This window comes from Trachypithecus francoisi, unplaced genomic scaffold (assembly GCF_009764315.1).
Source record: "Trachypithecus francoisi isolate TF-2019V2 unplaced genomic scaffold, Tfra_2.0 Lachesis_group0, whole genome shotgun sequence".
NCBI lineage: Eukaryota > Metazoa > Chordata > Mammalia > Primates > Cercopithecidae > Trachypithecus > Trachypithecus francoisi.
This window is the reverse complement of record NW_022681453.1, coordinates 59,261,869-59,278,637: the sequence shown is the minus strand read 5'-3', so window position 1 is coordinate 59,278,637 and position 16,769 is coordinate 59,261,869. Positions and strand designations below refer to the sequence as shown.

General features: G+C 40.3%; 1 protein-coding gene across 5 annotated transcripts in view; it reads right to left on the bottom strand.

The window, feature by feature from the left end:
* The window catches only part of TMCC1 (transmembrane and coiled-coil domain family 1), a 249,804-nt gene that overhangs the window by 229,843 nt on the left and 3,192 nt on the right, over positions 1 to 16,769 (bottom strand). For 4 of the 5 annotated variants that reach the window (XM_033210825.1, XM_033210823.1, XM_033210827.1 and 1 more), the window contains exon 2: positions 6,790 to 7,040. The gene's annotated coding sequence lies outside the window, so the exon portion shown is untranslated. Of the gene's footprint in view, positions 1 to 6,789; positions 7,044 to 16,769 lie in introns of all 5 variants that reach the window. The other variant, XM_033210824.1, reaches the window with a different exon arrangement.

The following is a 16,769-nucleotide window of genomic DNA, read 5'->3' as shown; positions in this document are numbered from 1 at the left end:
GGTCCAAAACGCTAGGAACCAGAAGTGTTTTGGATTTCAGATTTTTTCACATTTTGAAATATTTGGATTATACATACCAGGCAAGCATCCCAAATCCAAGCAGCATTTCTTTGAGTGTTATGTTGGTACCCAGAAGACTTCGGATTTTGAATTTTCAAATTTGGGATGCTCAGATTATATTTTATGAGAAAAAAAAAAAGCAAGATATAGAACTGTTTGAACAGTAGACCTCTATTTGAGTTTTTTAAAGGTAATATAAATATGTATGTACATATATACACACATATGTACATAAAGTATCTGGAAGGAGACACAAAAAGAGGTAAAAATGCTTCTTACTAAGGAGGAGAAGTAAGGATTAGGAATCAGGGATTAAAGTGAGACTTTCATTTCTATGGTTTCAACATCTGTATATTCCTATTCAAAATGAGTTTGAAATAAAAACGTTAAAAACTTCTTTTAGACTCATATTACACATAAGAGAATTCTCAAAGTGGCTCAAAGTTATTATTTCTACAAAGTACCTAAAAATTATTGTTTGCCTACCAGCACCTGGCATAATGCCTTGCCTATAATAGATTCTCAAATGTCTTCTGACTCAATTTACTATGGAATCAATTCCACAAGCTGCCACTTACGGCATCTAAGAATCTAAAAAATAGAGGCTAGAACTGAGCGCAGGGGTTCACACCTGTAATCCCAGCACTTTGAGAGGCTGAGGTGGGAGGACTGCTTGAGCCCAGGAGTTCAAGACCAGCGTTGTCAACACAGTAACACCCTATCTCTACAAAAAACAAAATGAATAAAGCGTATAGGTAGGTGCAGTGGCCCATGTCCATAATCCCAACACTTTGCAAGGCTGAGGTAGAAGGACTGCGTAAGACTAGGAGTTCAAGACCAGCCTGGGCAACATAGCAAGACCCCCATCTCTACAAAAAATACAAAAATTAGCTAGGTATGGTGGCACATACCTGTAGTCCTCGCTACTTGGGAGGGTGAGGTGGGAGGATCGCTTGGGCCCAGCAGTTTGAAGCTGCAGTGAGCTATGATTGCACCACTGCACTCCAGCTGAGCAACAGAGCAAGACCCTATCTCTAAAAAAATAAAATAAAATAAATAAAAAGTAGAAAATAAATTTCATATATTTGAAGCTTTCTCTTCATAATCAAAGTCTGTCAGATAATTGCTTAACTCTGTTTTCCTTACTCTCCACAATATTTGAGTACTGTTTTAAGTTATCGGAAAGGAAAATCAGCTCATAACAACCTTCTTTGGGTTTTCCATAAGCCCACACTGCATTAAGATGACCAATACTAGAAGCAGGCATGGTGGCACATCTGTAGTCGCAGCTACTCAGGATCCAAGGTAGGCGGATCACTTGAGCCCAGTAGTTCATCTAGCCTGAGCAATACAGCAAGATTCCACTGCTACTTAAAAAAAAAAAAGATTGGCCAGGTGCGGTGGCTCACATCTGTAATCCCAGCGCTGTGGGAGGCTGAGGCGGGTGATTGCCTGAGGTCAGGAGTTCAAGAACAGCCTGACCAACATGGTGAAACCCTGTCTCTACTAAAAATACGTTAAAAAATTAGCTGGGTGAGGTAGCCGGCGCCTGTAATCCCAGCTACTCGGGAGGCTAAGGCAGGAGAATGGCTTGAACCCTGGAGGCCAAGGTTGCAGTGAGCCGAGACCTTGCCACTGCACTTCAGCCTGGGGGACAGAGCAGGACTCCGTCTCAAAAAAAAAAAAAAAAAAACCACAAACACACACACAAAAAAAGATTACCTATACCAGTGTGAGACCACTAACAAGTCTTGGCCCCAATCTGTTACTTCATTTCCACTAAAACATAAACTCCATTAGGGTAGAAACTTTCATCCACTGTATCTCCAACACCTACAACAGGGCCAACAAATATGAAAGTACTCAATAAATATTTTTTTAAATAAATAAATGAAGAAAAACAGGTCTTCCATAAGCCAAGAATAAGTTACATCTAACCACACCCATCCACTTTGGTTATTTACAGAAGCTCATCTGGCTGAGTATGCTACACAGTCTGGATACTTCTACTAAAGAGAAATAAATAGGGCTGGTGCCATGGCTCATGCCTGTAATCCCAACACTCTGGGAGGCCGGGGCAGGCGGATCATCTGAGGTTGGGAGTTCAAAACCAGCCTGACCAACATGGAGAAACCCCGTCTCTATTAAAAATACAAAAAATTAGCCGGGTGTGATGGCACATGCCTGTAATCCCAGCTACTCGGGAGGCTGAGGCAGGAGAATCGCTTGAACCCGGGAGGAGGGATTGTGGTGAGCCAAGATCATGCCATTGCACTCCAGCCGGGGGGACAAGAGCAAGACTCCATCTCAAAACAAACAAAAAAAAGTTTAAAATATCATTGGTCCTTAAAGTTATACATTCTTTTGATAATTGCTATGTTGAACACAACCTGCTAACTGCTTTACAATGATTTAAGTAAGCACTAATGATTTGAACCCAGGTTTAACGCCTGGCTCACAAAAAAAAAAAAAAAAAAAAGAATAAATAGAAATGTGAAGAGGTCCTCACAAGCCCCACTGACAGAACAAGACTATATTTGAACAAAGACTATATTTAAAGTGTCTTTCAGCCCTATAACCTAAGAAAGAAGAGTAGCTGAGAGCCAATTAGCTCCTAGCCAATCCTTACATTTTTTCTTTTTCATAATAATTGCTGAGGACAATTTTAAAATCCTGAAGACATGAATCAAAAATTAAGGAGCCAGGTTCAGTGGCTCATGCCTATAATCTCAGTATTTTAGAAGACTAAGGCAGGAGGATTGCTTGAAGCCAAGAGTTTGAGACCAGCCTGGGCAACATATGGAGACCTCATCTCTACAGAAAAATAAATAAATAAAATTTCAGCCCAGGCGCGGTGGCTCAAGCCTGTAATCCCAGTACTTTGGTAGGCCGAGACGGGCGGATCACGAGTCAGGAGATCGAGACCACCCTGGCTAACACGGTGAAACCCCGTCTCTACTAAAAATACAAAAACTAGCCGGGTGAGGTGGCGGGCGCCTGTAGTCCCAGCTACTCCGGAGGCTGAGGCAGGAGAATGGCGGGAACCCGGGAGGCGGAGCTTGCAGTGAGCTGAGATCCGGCCACTGCACTCCAGCCCCGGCGATAGAGCGAGACTCCGTCTCAAAAAAAAAAAAATTTTTTTAAAAAAAAAAACCCTAAAGGGCCGGGTGCTGTGGCTCCCACCTGTAATCCCAGCACTTTGGGAGGCCGAGGTGGGCAGATCATGAGGTCAGGAGATCGAGACCATCCTGGCTAACATGGTGAAACCCCGTCTCTACCAAAAATACAAAAAAAAATTAGTCGAGCATGGTGGCAGGTGCCTGTAGTCCCAGCTACTCGGAAGGCTGAGGCAGGAGAAAGGCATGAACCTGGGAGGTGGAGCTTGCAGTGAGCCGAGATCATGCTACTGCACTCCAGCCTGGGCAACAGAGCGAGACTCCGTCTCAAAAAAAAATAAATAAACCCTGAAGATCTCCTCAAAGTAAATTTTCCAACATTACTTCAAATGAATAATTAATCAAGACAGAAATATCTTAAATCTTCTCCTGCCAAGAACATCTACCCAGAGTTACAGATTTTTATCAGAGTACCCAGTCTCACCAGGGTTTAGGAAATGTTTTGCTTTGGAAAGACAACATCTCCAATCAGACTTTAACCTCCAACTGCTCCATTAAAACTACTCTTTATCAAGGTTACCAATAACTGACACATTGTTAAATAGTTAATTCTCAGCCCTCATCTCAATTATAGTATTTGACTCAGTTGATCACTCCCTATTCCTTGAAACACTTTCCTCATTAGAATCCAGGATACCCTCTAACGTAGTTTTCATTTTACCTCTCAGGCTACTGCTACTAAGTCTTCTTTGATGTTTCCTTCTCATCTTCCCGACCTCTAAACTCTGGAAATTAAGTTCTTCAAATGCTTCTTACTTCCATCTCTACTCACTTAATTGGAGATCTCATCCAGCTTTCTGGATTTAAATATAATCTATTTTAACAATACCCAGAGGTATGTCCAGCAGATCCTTCTCTCTTGAATTCCAGATTCATAAATCCAACTGTTTACTCAACATCTCTAAGTCTTTTTTTTTTTTTTTTGAGACAGTCTCACTCTGTGACCCAGGCTGAAGTGCAGTGGCACAATCTCGGCTCATTGCAACCTCCGTCTCCCAGGTTCAAGCGATTCTCCTGCCTCAGCCTCCTGAGTGGCTGGGAATACTACAGGCGTGTGCCACCACGTCCAGCTAATTTTTTGTATTTTTAACAGAAATGGGATTTCACCGTGTTAGCCACGGTGGTCTTGATCTCCTGATCTCATGATCCGCCCGTCTTGGCCTCCCAAAGTGCTGGGATTATAGGCGTGGGCCACCGCGCTCAGTCTTTTTTTTCTTTTGAGACAGAGTTTCACTCTTTTAGCCCAGGCTGGAGTGCCATGGCACAATCTCGGCTCACTACAACCTCCACCTCCCAGGTTCAAGTGATTCTCCTGCCTCAGCCTCCCAAGTAGCTGGGATCACAGGCGCCTGCCACCATGCCCGGGTAATTTTTGTACTCTTTTTTTTTTAGTAGAGATAGGGTTTCACCACATTGGCCAGGCTGTTCTTGAACTCCTGATCTCAGGTGATCTGCCCGCCTCCCAAAGCACTGGGATTACAGGCGTGAGCCACTGCGCCCAGCTAACATCTCTAAGTCTTAATAGGCATCTTTAATTTATGTCTAAAACTGAGTTTCTGTTACTTCTGTAAACTTGTTCCTCTTTCAGTCTTCTCCATCTCAATAAATGACAACTGCATCCTTCCAGAAACTCAGTACAAAAATCTTAACTCTTTCCTTTCTTTCACAGCACATATCCCATCTATCAGCAAAACCTGCTAACTCTACTTGAAAAATATATCCAGAATTAGATCATGTGTAACCACAGTCACTGCTACTCTCCAGCACAAACCACATTTTCTCTCACCTTAATTACAGTAATAGGCTCCAAACTAGTATTTCTGCTTTTGTCCTTGCCCAATCTACCACTATCTACTCAGCAGCCAGAGAAATGAAAATGTCAAAATATAAATCAGATCATGTCACCCTGGCCAAACATTCCAAAGACTTCCTATTTTGCTCAGTGTAAACACTAAAGGCCTACAAAGACCACCAGCAGCAGTTGCACCTGGGAGCTTATTAGAAATAGGCCCTACCGCAGACCTACAAAATTAAGAGTCTAAATTTTAATAGGAACCCCCAAAGTAATTCATGTGCACATTGAAGTTTGAAAAGCACTTCCATAAAGCACCACAAAATAAGGACCCAACCTCACCATTCCTCAGGCAAGCTTCTGTCTCAGGACATGTACGCTGTGATTCACTATGCTTAGAATGCTCTTCTCATACATATGCATGGCTCACTCCTTCACCTCTTTTAAGCCCTTACTCAAATGTCACCTTCTGTGTGAAGCCATCTGTGAACACTCAACCCCTTCCCCTCAATACACTCTATTCCTGCTTTCCTTTTACTTTTCTCTTTAGAATTTGTCATCACAAACTTAAAAATGGCATTTATGCATTATTTATTTATTTCAGGCCAGGCATGGTGGTTCACGCCTGTAATCCCTGCATTTTGGGAGGCCGAGGTGGAAGGATCACTTGAGCCCAAGAGTTCGAGACCAGCATGGGAAACATAGTGAGACCCCCATCTCTACAAAAAATAAAAACATTAGCTGATCACAGTGGCATATGCCTGCAGTCCCAGCTACTTGAGACACTGATGTGGGGGACTATTTGTGCCCAGGAATGTGAGATTGCTGTGAACTACGACTGCAACCTTGTACTTCAGTCTGAGCAAAAGAGCAAGATGTTGTCTCAAAAAACAAAAAATTTTTTTTCAGAAAGAAAAATTGAGTCTTTGAGTGAAAACAACAGATATACCTGTAACTGTCTACAATGCAATAACAATCCTTGACACTGATAAAAATCTTTCACTCAAATTTTCTCATCTGATTCTCAATAACCCCATGAGCTGTGTAAAGCAAGTAATGATAAGCCCGTTTTAAAGGTGAGAAAATACACATACTTTAACTCTCAAAGCATGGAGGTAATAATGTCAAACCTGGGACTGAAGTCTCAATTTTTAGTTCAAAACTCTACAATTTCACACCTCCTCTTGCAAATGAAACTGAACCAGACTATGAAATCATATAGCCAAAATGTTATGCTAAGGGTACTAGGCTTTCCTGAACCATCCAGTGTCTATGCAGAATGAGAACAAATTCAGTTCACCCAAGTCACAATTTCAATTTGAGAAATAAGAATGCAAGCTACAGCTGGGCACAGTGGCTCACACCTATAATCCAAGCACTTTGGGAAGCTAGGGTGGGGGAATCACTTGAGCCCAGAGTTTCAGACCAGCCTGGGCAATACAGCAAGACGCTGTCTCTATTATAAAAAATAAAAATAAAAAATTTAATTAAAAAAATTCAAGCTGCTCCCCATTACTTGTAATTCTAATCCCGTGTCTTAATAACATACAGGAAGAATGAAGGAAATGAACTGTTTCATTATATACATTAAGAAAATTCTTGTTGAGCTACAGTTGCCGGGAAAAAAGAGAAAATGGGAGAAAGGAAGATGGAACGAGTAAACGAATGAGAACTGAGTTCTAGAAAGGAACGTATAATTATTTTATACTGTTCTGAGTGCCCGGGTTATGTGATTTTGCAGTAGAAGAAAAAAAGACATACCTCCTCAAAATCCCAGCAACAGCTTCCCTTTCTTTGCATAGGTGAGGATGAACAGTTGTAATCCAAAAGGTTTCCCAAAAAGTTATTTTTAAAAAAGACATAGAAACAGAAGATCCATATGAAAAAGAGATCCAATCTGGGAGGATGGACACTGTGTCTTCTATATCTTGTGACCAAGGGCAACTGCTCACCGAGCGTCAGCATCTGAAGAAAGTGCTAACTGTGGATGTGTCTTCTCCAGAGATTAATACCTGCTGGGACAGAAGAGCAAGAAAAGGAGAAAGAACTACTGAATGCACATGACTGTCTGACAAACAATGACAGGCTGAGCATCCCAACTTTGAAAGGCCAAAACCCAAAATGCACCAAAATCTGAAAACTTTTTGAGTCCCAACATGATGCTCAAAAGAAACACTCATTGGAGCATTTCAGAGTTCAGACTTTCCAACTAGGGATGCTCAACTGATAAGTATAACACAAATATTCCAAAATCAGAAATACTTCTGGTCTGATGTATATCATCAGTTCTCAGACTGCAATTTTTTTTTTTTTTTTTTTTGAGACAGAGTTTTGCTCTTGTTGCCCAGGCTGGAGTGCAATGGCGCAATCTTGGCTCACTGCAAACTCCACCTCCCAGGTTCAAGTGATTCTCCTGTCTCACCCTCCCATGTAGCTGGGATAACAGGCGCTTACCACCATGCCAGGCTAATTTTTGTATTTTTAGTAGAGACTGGGTTTCATTCACCATGTTGGCCAGGCTGGTCTTGATCTTCTGACCTCATGATCCCCCTGCCTCGGCCTCCCAAAGGGCTGGGATTACAGGCATGAGCCACTGCGCTCAGCCTAAAAATTTTTAAATTAACATTAGTGAAGAAAAAGTGATCACATGGAGGTAACACCAGTGACCACGCCCAGCTGCCACTGAGTTATCAATGACAGCAATAAGCAAAAGTACACTTCGGCAGGTAATCCAGTTCTCTCTCTGATAATAGTAAAGAAAATATTAAAATCTATTTCAAGTTTTTTGTAGCAAAATGACGGTCATATCACACAACCAATCATAGATAAAGATTTGTCTGCAGTCTGCCAAACAGAGCAACTATTCTGGCAACTCATAAAATGAATATTGTAGAACTACTAATGCAGAAGTCCACTCTCAGCAGAAAATGTAGAATAATCATATAAAAAAAAAACGCAGGTTTTGGCAGAGAAACTAAAAGTTAACATGAAAACAAAGTGATATAAATGTTAATATGACATATAGGGTGGTTTGTATACCCTTTTTAGCTAACATAAAAAACAAGAAATCTGTTATATTTTGGCAACAAATTAAGGCAGTATTGATACCTGCTACATCACTGCATTTCTATCAAACCACAAATTATAGAATATATAAAATGAAATACATTGGATGGAACTGGCAGCAGTCAAGACACAGAAGGAAAGATGAGTGAATGTAAAGACACATCAATAAAAACTATCCAAAATGAAACCCAAAATATAAGACCAAAGAAAAAGAGCAGAGCATCAGTAAGGTATGGGACAACTTCAAGAAACCTAGTAATATATATGTGATTGGAATCCAAGGAGGGATGTATGAATATTTGGAGAAATAATAGTCAAAAATGTTCCAAATCTGATGAAAAGTATAAACCCACAAACTCAAAAAGCTTAACAAAAGCAAAAAACTCAAAGAAAGTTTTATTCCACCAGGGAACAACAAAATCAAATTCCTTGAAACCAGACATAAGAAAAATCTTAAAAGGAGCCAGAGGAATATGGAACGAGAGAAAATATTTACAGATCATCTATCATCCAGAATATACAGAGAACTCTTAAAACTCCAAACAAAAAACAACCTGATAAAACTGGGCAAAGGACATTTCTCTAAAGGAGATACATGAATGGCTGATAAACACATAAAAAGATGCTCAATATCATAAATCATTAGGGAAATGCAAATCAAAACTACAATCAGATACCACTCACACCCATTAGGATAGCTATGATTAAAACAAACAAACAAACAGAAAATGACAAGTGCTGGCAAGGATATGGAGAAAGTGGGACCCTTGTGCACTGTTGATAGGAATGTACAATGGTACAGCCACTGGGGAAAACAGTATGGAAGTACCTAAAAAAATGAAAAATAGAATTACCATATGATCCAGCAATTTCGTTTCTGGGTTTATAGCACAAAAGATTTAAAGTGGGGTCTGTAAGAGATATCTGTACAGCCATGTTCACAGTAGCATTATTTATGATAGCCAAAAAGTAGAACCAACCCAAGTGTCATATATGGATAAGCAAAATGTGGTACATCATACACAATGGAATACTATGCAATCTTAAAAAGGAAGAACATTCTGAAAAATACTACAACATGGATGAACCTTCAGGACATTATATTAAGTGACAGGAGACAGTCACAAAAAGACAAGTACTGTATGATTCCACTTATGTGAGTTACCTAGGGTAGTCAAATTCAAAGACAGTAGAATAGTGGCTTCCAGAGGTTGGGGGAGGGGGTCTGGGGAATTAGTGTTTAAAAGAGTTTCCGTTTGCAAGATGAAATGAGTAATGGAGATGGATGATAGTGATGGTTGTACTACATTATGAATGTATTTAACATTACTGAACAACACACTTAAAAATGGTTAACATCAGCCAGGCGCTGTGGCTTATGCCTGTAATCCCAGCACTTTGGGAGGCCAAGGTGGGTGGATCACCTGAGGTCAGGAGTTTGAGACCAGCCTGGCCAACATGGTGAAACCCTGTCTCTACTAAAATTACAAAAAAAAAAAAAAAAATTAGCCAGGCATGGTGGCACACGCCTGTAATCCCAGCTACTTGGGAGGCTGAGGAAGGAGAATCGCTTGAACCTGGGAGGTGGACGCTGCAGTGAGCTGAGATCGCACCACTGCACTCCACCCTGGGTGACAAAGTGAGACAATCAATCAATCAATCAATCAGTAAGGTTAAAATGTGCCAGGTGTGTTGGTTCATGCCTGTAATCATAGCACTTTGAGAGACCCACATGGAAGGACTGTTTGAGCCCAGGAGTTTGAGATCAGTCTGGGCAACATTGTGAGGCCCCATTTCTACAAAAAAATTGTAAAAATTTGCCAGGAAATTTTTGCCAGGAAATTGCATCTGTGGTCCCAGCTATTTAGGAGGCTGAGGTGGAAGGATCACTTGAACCTAGGAGGTCAAGGCTGCAGTAATCCATGTTCACACCACTGCACTCCAGCCTGGGTGACACAGCGAGACCCTGTCTCAAAAACAAAGAAACAAAAAATTGTTAAAATGGTAAATTTTTAATTATATGTATTTTACCACATTAAAAAATATATTTTTGGGGCTGGGAGCGGTGGCTCACACTTGTAATCCCAACACTTTGGGAAGCCAAGAGGGATCAATCACTTGAGGCCAGGAGTTCAAGATGAGCCTGGCCAACATGGTTTCACCAACATGGTGAAACAACATGGTGAAACCTCACTTCTATTTTATTTTATTTTAGAAAAAAAAAATTAAATTAGAGAAAGAAAAAATATATTTTTTGAAAGAAAAATAAAAGCAGCCAGAAGGAAACAACCACACATTACATACAGAAAAAATAAACCCAATGAAAGCAGATTTCTCACTGGAAACAATGCAGGCCAGAAGATGGTGAAACAGCATCATAAAGAAAACATCAACAGTAATTACATATCCTGTGAAAATAGTTTCCAAAACTAAAAACAAAGTCTTCAGATAACCAAATACTAAAAGGATTCATTATCAGCAAATGTACACTACAAGAAACATCAGAAGTCCTTCAATCAGAAGGAAAATCATACCACACAGAAACCTAGACCTATACAAAAGAACAAAGAGCACCACAAAAAGGTAAAATATATGAATAAACAAACTATAGATGCATACTGGACAAAGACTTTTATAATAGTATGAGCAGAATCATTTACATTATTAAAGAAAAAAACGGTATCAAGAATTTTCAGGCTGGGCGTGGTGGCTTACACCTGTAATCCCAGTACTTTGGGAGGGTGAGATGGGAGGATCGCTTGAGTCCAGGAATAGGAGACCAGCCTGGGCAACATAGTGCGACCCTATTTCTACAAAATAAAATAAAAAAAGAATTTATACGTATCTTCCAACATGCTTGTCTTCCACAAACTTCAAAGTACCCTGATTATTAAAACTCAGTTCCCATCACACTTTCCTATAAATCAGTCAATTATTATTTCTTCTTTATAAAATGAAGCTCTAAAGTACAATCTATTTGTCTGATAACAGTCTTTTGAAGAAATAAAATTAAAACTAAAATCTCCTTGTTTCCAGCTTAGTATTCTACTACACAAACAGTGGTTTTCAAACACTTTGAAGGGCTTGCCTACAGAGAAATTCTTTGGGATAAAAAAAAATATGGTGGTCAATATATAATTTATCTATTTTTTTCACTGTCTCAATGGAACCCAAAAGTCATTTACAAATAAGCTACAGCAGGCCAGGCATAGTGGCTCATACCTGTAATCCTAGCACTTTGGGAGGCTGAGGCAGGCAGATTGCTTGAGCACAGGTTTCAAAACCAGCCTGGGCAACAGGGCAAAACCCATCTCTACAAAAAATGCAAAAATTAGCCAGATATAGAGGGACACACCTGTAGTCCCAGCTACTCAGGGAGCTAAGGCAGGAGGATCGCTTGAACCCAGGAGGTCCAGAATGCAGTGAGCTTTGATTGCACCACTGCACTCCAGGCTGGGCGACAAAGTCAGACTCTGGTTCTAAATAAATAAATAAATAAGCTACAGCAAAGAATGTTCCTTGTTTTCAAGAAATCTGAAAAACAATAGGTTTCAATGAATTGGTCAGGTTGCCCCAAACTAGCAAAAGAAGAAAACTTTTGCCAAGTCTTCCTGAAGAAAGTGAATTTGTCAAAGCAAAGGTGTCAAAGCAATCGCTGCAAAACAAAGCTTTGTCTCCCGAGTAGCTGGGATTACAGGTGCCCACCACCACACCCAGCGAATTTTTGTATTTTTAGTAGAGATGGGGTTTCACCATGTTGGCCAGGATGGTCTCGATCTCTTGACCTCGTGATCCACCCACCTCAGCCTCCCAGACTGATTACAGGCGTGAGCCACTGTGCCTGGCCTGAATACAAAATGTTAAACGCAATTCATACACTCGGAGACTGCTGAGACCACTAGCAGACCTCATAACCCAACTGCACAGTGAGAGACCACTTGCTGCTCTCAGACAGGTAACTGAATGGTTCACATTACTCAGGATGTTCTTCTGACAGAATTCTAGAGGAAGGCTACCTAATGTTACCCTGTCTGGACCAAAATTCTTTATTCTATAAAGACAATAAGAAAATTATGTGATTTCAGTATTCACTAAGGAATACCATATTCCAGGAGAAAGTAGCATTCTTTCAGCTCTTTATCCAAAGTCAAGCCACTGGGTAACTTTCTGCTTTATATGATAATAAACTTAACAAAAGAAATACAGTGGTTACATACTCAAGACAATTGAAAACATGTTCAAACAAAAGCTCATACAAGAATATCCAAGGCAGCACTATTCATAATAGCAAAAAAGTGGCATTTTTCTTCTTTTTTTTTTTTTTTTTTTTGAGTGAGACGGAGTCTCGCTCTGTCACCCAAGCTGGAGTGCTGTGGCCAGATCTCAGCTCACTGCAAGCTCCGCCTCCCGGGTTTACGCCATTCTCCTGCCTCAGCCTCCCGGGTAGCTGGGACTACAGGCGCCGCCACCTCGCCTGGCTAGTTTTTTTTTTTTTCGGTAGTTTTTAGTAGAGACGGGGTTTCACCGTGTTATCCAGGATGGTCTCGATCTCCTGACCTCGTGATCCGCCCGTCTCGGCCTCCCAAAGTGCTGGGATTACAGGCTTGAGCCACTGCACCCGGCCAAAAGTGGCATTTTTCAAAACAGCCTACTGATGAACAGGTACACAAAATGTGGTATATTCACACAAGGGAATATTACTACGCCATAAGAAAGGAATGAAGTACTGATACTCGCTACAACATGGATGAATAAAAACACTGTTAAGTGAAAGAAGCTAAAAACAAAAGGGCAGGCCGGCTGCAATGGCTCACGCCTGTAATCCCAGCACTTTGGGAGGCTAAGGCGGACGGATCACTTGAGGTCAGGAGTTCAAGATCAGCCTGGCCAACATGGTGAAACCGTTTCTACTAAAAAAAAATTTTAAAAATTAGCCAGGTGTGGTGTGTGCACTCGTAATCCCAGCTACTCAGGAGGCTGAGGTGGGAGAATCCTGGGAACCCGGGAGGCAGAGGTTGCAGTGAGCCGAGATCACGCCACTGCACTCCAGCCTAGGAGACAGAGTGAGACTCCATCTCAAATAAAATAAAAACACAAAAGGCCAGGTATAATATGATTCCATTTATGTGAAATGTTTAGAATAGGCAAACCCATAGGACAAAAATCAGACTGTGCTTGCCAGGGAACAAAGAGACGGACTGCTTAATAAGTATGGGGTTTCTTTTTGGGGTGAAAACGTTCTAGAGTTTGACAGCAGTGGTGGTTGCACATGTTACACTGTGAATGAAGTAAAAGCCACTGAACTGTACATTTAAAATGGTTAACTACATATTTCAAATCATAATTTGTATAAATTGTATGTTATAGGAATTTTACCTCAAAAAAAAAAGATACTGGGCTGGGCGCGGTGGCTCATGCCTGTAATCCCAGCACTTTGGGAGGCTGAGGAGAGCGGATCATGAGGTCAAGAGATCAAGACCACCCTGGCCAACATGGAGGAATCCCATCTCTATTAAAAATACAAAAATTAGCTGGGCATGGTGGCACGCGCCTGTGGTCCCAGCTACTCGGGAGATTGAGGCAGAAGAATCACTTGAACCTGAGAGGTGGAGGTTGCAGTGAGCCAAGATTGCGCCACTGCACTCCAGCCTGGCGACAGAGCGAGACTCCATCTCTCAAAAAAAAAATTCTAAATGTTGGTTATCTTGTACCTGTATCTTCCACTACTTAACAAAATACTGTGAGCATTAAAAAAAAGACCACTCAAAAACACTTTTTAAAATATAACATATTGACATTCTAAGAAAGGCAAAACTATAGAGACAGTTAAAAGATCAGTGAGGTTGCCAGAGGCTGGTGTGAGGGAAGTAAATTGGTGAGACAGAAACTTTCTAGAGCTGTGGAACTAATCTGCAGGATACTGTAATGTTAAACATAAAATACTAGAAGTCTGTCAAAACCCAGAGAAATTTATATCACAAAGAATAAACTTTAATGTGTGCAAATTATTAAATAATTAGGAGATAAAGGTATCTCAGCAAAAAATGCAGACTGTGACAAAATCTAAATCTATTACAAATATATGAGACGACTTCAGGAAGTGAATAGGGAAAGCTGCTAACCTAAAAAATATTAGAAATGACTGCTATCTATAAAACTAAAGGCAAAAAGAACTATCCATGAGTTTCTAGTTGATAAACTAGTTTCCCACAGGTATACAGATCAACAGTTCTGAAACCACTATACATGTATGCTGGAATTGAATAATCAATTCTGGCAAATGGTGGGAGGCAGGTTTTTCACTGGTGAAGCAGGAGGTTACATATAAGCAAGGAAAGGTTAGAATGACACATGTGGTAATGAATTAGAGTTGGACACATCATGAAGTCATGTTTGGCTTAATAAAGATACAGTTACATATATAAATATAGAGAGAGAGATGTGTATATACACAGGTTAATATGTACACATATATTTCCTTCCTCTGTCAACTGAGAGGGCCTAGAAGCAACAACACTTCAGTACCAACAAGCACACCTATCACCCAGATCTCGGTTTGTAACACCATTCTTCAATAAAAGGTACCAGGGCTCCTTGAGAAATGACTGTTTACAGGACTGGAGCAGAAAACATACAAGATGAACCTTAGAGCATCTTATGTTGCCAGAAAGTAAGAAAGTACACATACAATGATGGAGGTATGTCAAAGAGAAAGGATACAGGAGCCAACTTAAAGAGCTCCCAATGGCCAAAGCTGAAACCATTTAGCAATGAAATTTAAGTAGATACGCCACCCTTAAGGAGGTAGAACATAACTCATCACCACTAAGTGTGGGCTGTACATAGTGACAATTTTCCAGAGTATAGTAGGAAAGAGAAGAAGAAAGAATAACTTCACAGAAAACACTGCCTCAAGCCAGATGAGCAAGGTTAACAACAACACTGATAAGTCATACTGGGAGTATACATCCCTAATATGTGATGAGAATGACACTTTACCCCTGTGGTCTTCCTTTCAAAAGCATATTACATTATTGGCCTAACCACAAGAAAAACAACAGATAAATCCCAAAGAACATTCTATAAAAATACCTGACCGTGGCTGGGCACAGTGGTAATCCCTGCACTTTGGAAAGCTGAGGAGGGCGGATTGCTTGGTTCTAGGAGTTCGAGACCAGCTTGGGCACCATGGGTAAAACCCCATCTCTACAAAAAGTACAAAAATTAGCAGAGCATGATGGCACCCATCTGTGGGCCCAGCTACTCTGGACATTGAGGTCAGAGGATCACTTGACCCCAGAATGTTGAGGCTGCAGTGAGCTGAGATCGTGCCACTGCACTCCAGTCTTGGTGACAGAGGGAAATCCTGTCTCAAAAAAACAAACAAAACCTGACCAGTAATCTTCAAAACTGCCAAGGTCATTAAATACAGGGAGAGTCTGAGAAATTGTCACAACCAAGAGGAGCTAAGGAGATATAATTACTAAATGTAATGTGGTATCGTGGATGGGATCCCGGGATCCTGGGATAGTGAAACAACATTAAGGAAAAACCTGTGGAAATCTGATAAAGTATGGTCTCTGGGATAATATATCAATATTGGTTTATTAATACTGACAAATGATCACAGGAATGTAAGATGTTAATAACATGGGAAACAGTGTAGGATAGGCAGGCACTCTGCACTATCTTCGCAATGTTTCTGTAAATCTAAACTTTAAAGTCTATTTTTAAAAATTATAACAAATTTATGATGAACTGCATCCCTTGAATTTTATTCAGTGCATCTAGGACACAAAAGATACTTAAAACAGGGTCTTTGCCTTCAAGAAGCTTGTTGTCGCAGTGTGAAGTCAAATGCTCATGAAACTAGTATAAAATACAAAAATAAGAAAAAATTAAATTGAAGAGTAAACATAAAAGTATATTAAGAATATAAAGAAGGTCTAGAATTATCAGGAAAGACTTGGTCAAGGAGATAAAACTTGAGTTTGTACCTTAAAATGTACTTCAAAGTAGCAAAGTTAAAAAAAAAAAAAGATAAAAAAGATAAACTAGCTCACTTTCAAGAACAACCAGAAGGGTGGAAAAATAAGAAAAAGCTAATAGAAATTACAATGGCTGGGGCATGGTGGCTCATGCTTACAAATCCAGCACTTTTGGAGCCCAGCTCAAGGAGGATCACTTGAGGCCAGGAGTTTGAGACCAGCCTAGGCAACATATGAGACCCCGTCTCTCTCTATAATATCTTTAAAAAAAGAAAAATAAAAACATTTAGCTCTGCAAAGCGAAGACTTAAATGGGAGACATAACAGCAGTGCTCAAACACTTTAAGAGTCATGTGGCAGAATGAACAGAGTTACATCATATACCCATTTAACTTAGAAGCCAACCTCTGGCAGAATGTGACCAATGCTCAAGGACAAAGAGAGGGACAGCTGTTCAGTGGAGCCACAACAGGAAATGCCAATATGGAAAGACAGGAAACAGGTGGCTAAGTTCTCTACAACTTTTCAAAGGACAGTATGTATGTGAGCCCAAAGAAGTAAAAATCAGATTCAAATGTTTACTGACTATCTTAAGTGCCGGGCTCTTTCAAATACATTATCTTGCTTAATATTGACAACATATCTATGAGCATGGATTAATGTAATAAAGGCTTAACATAAAAATAG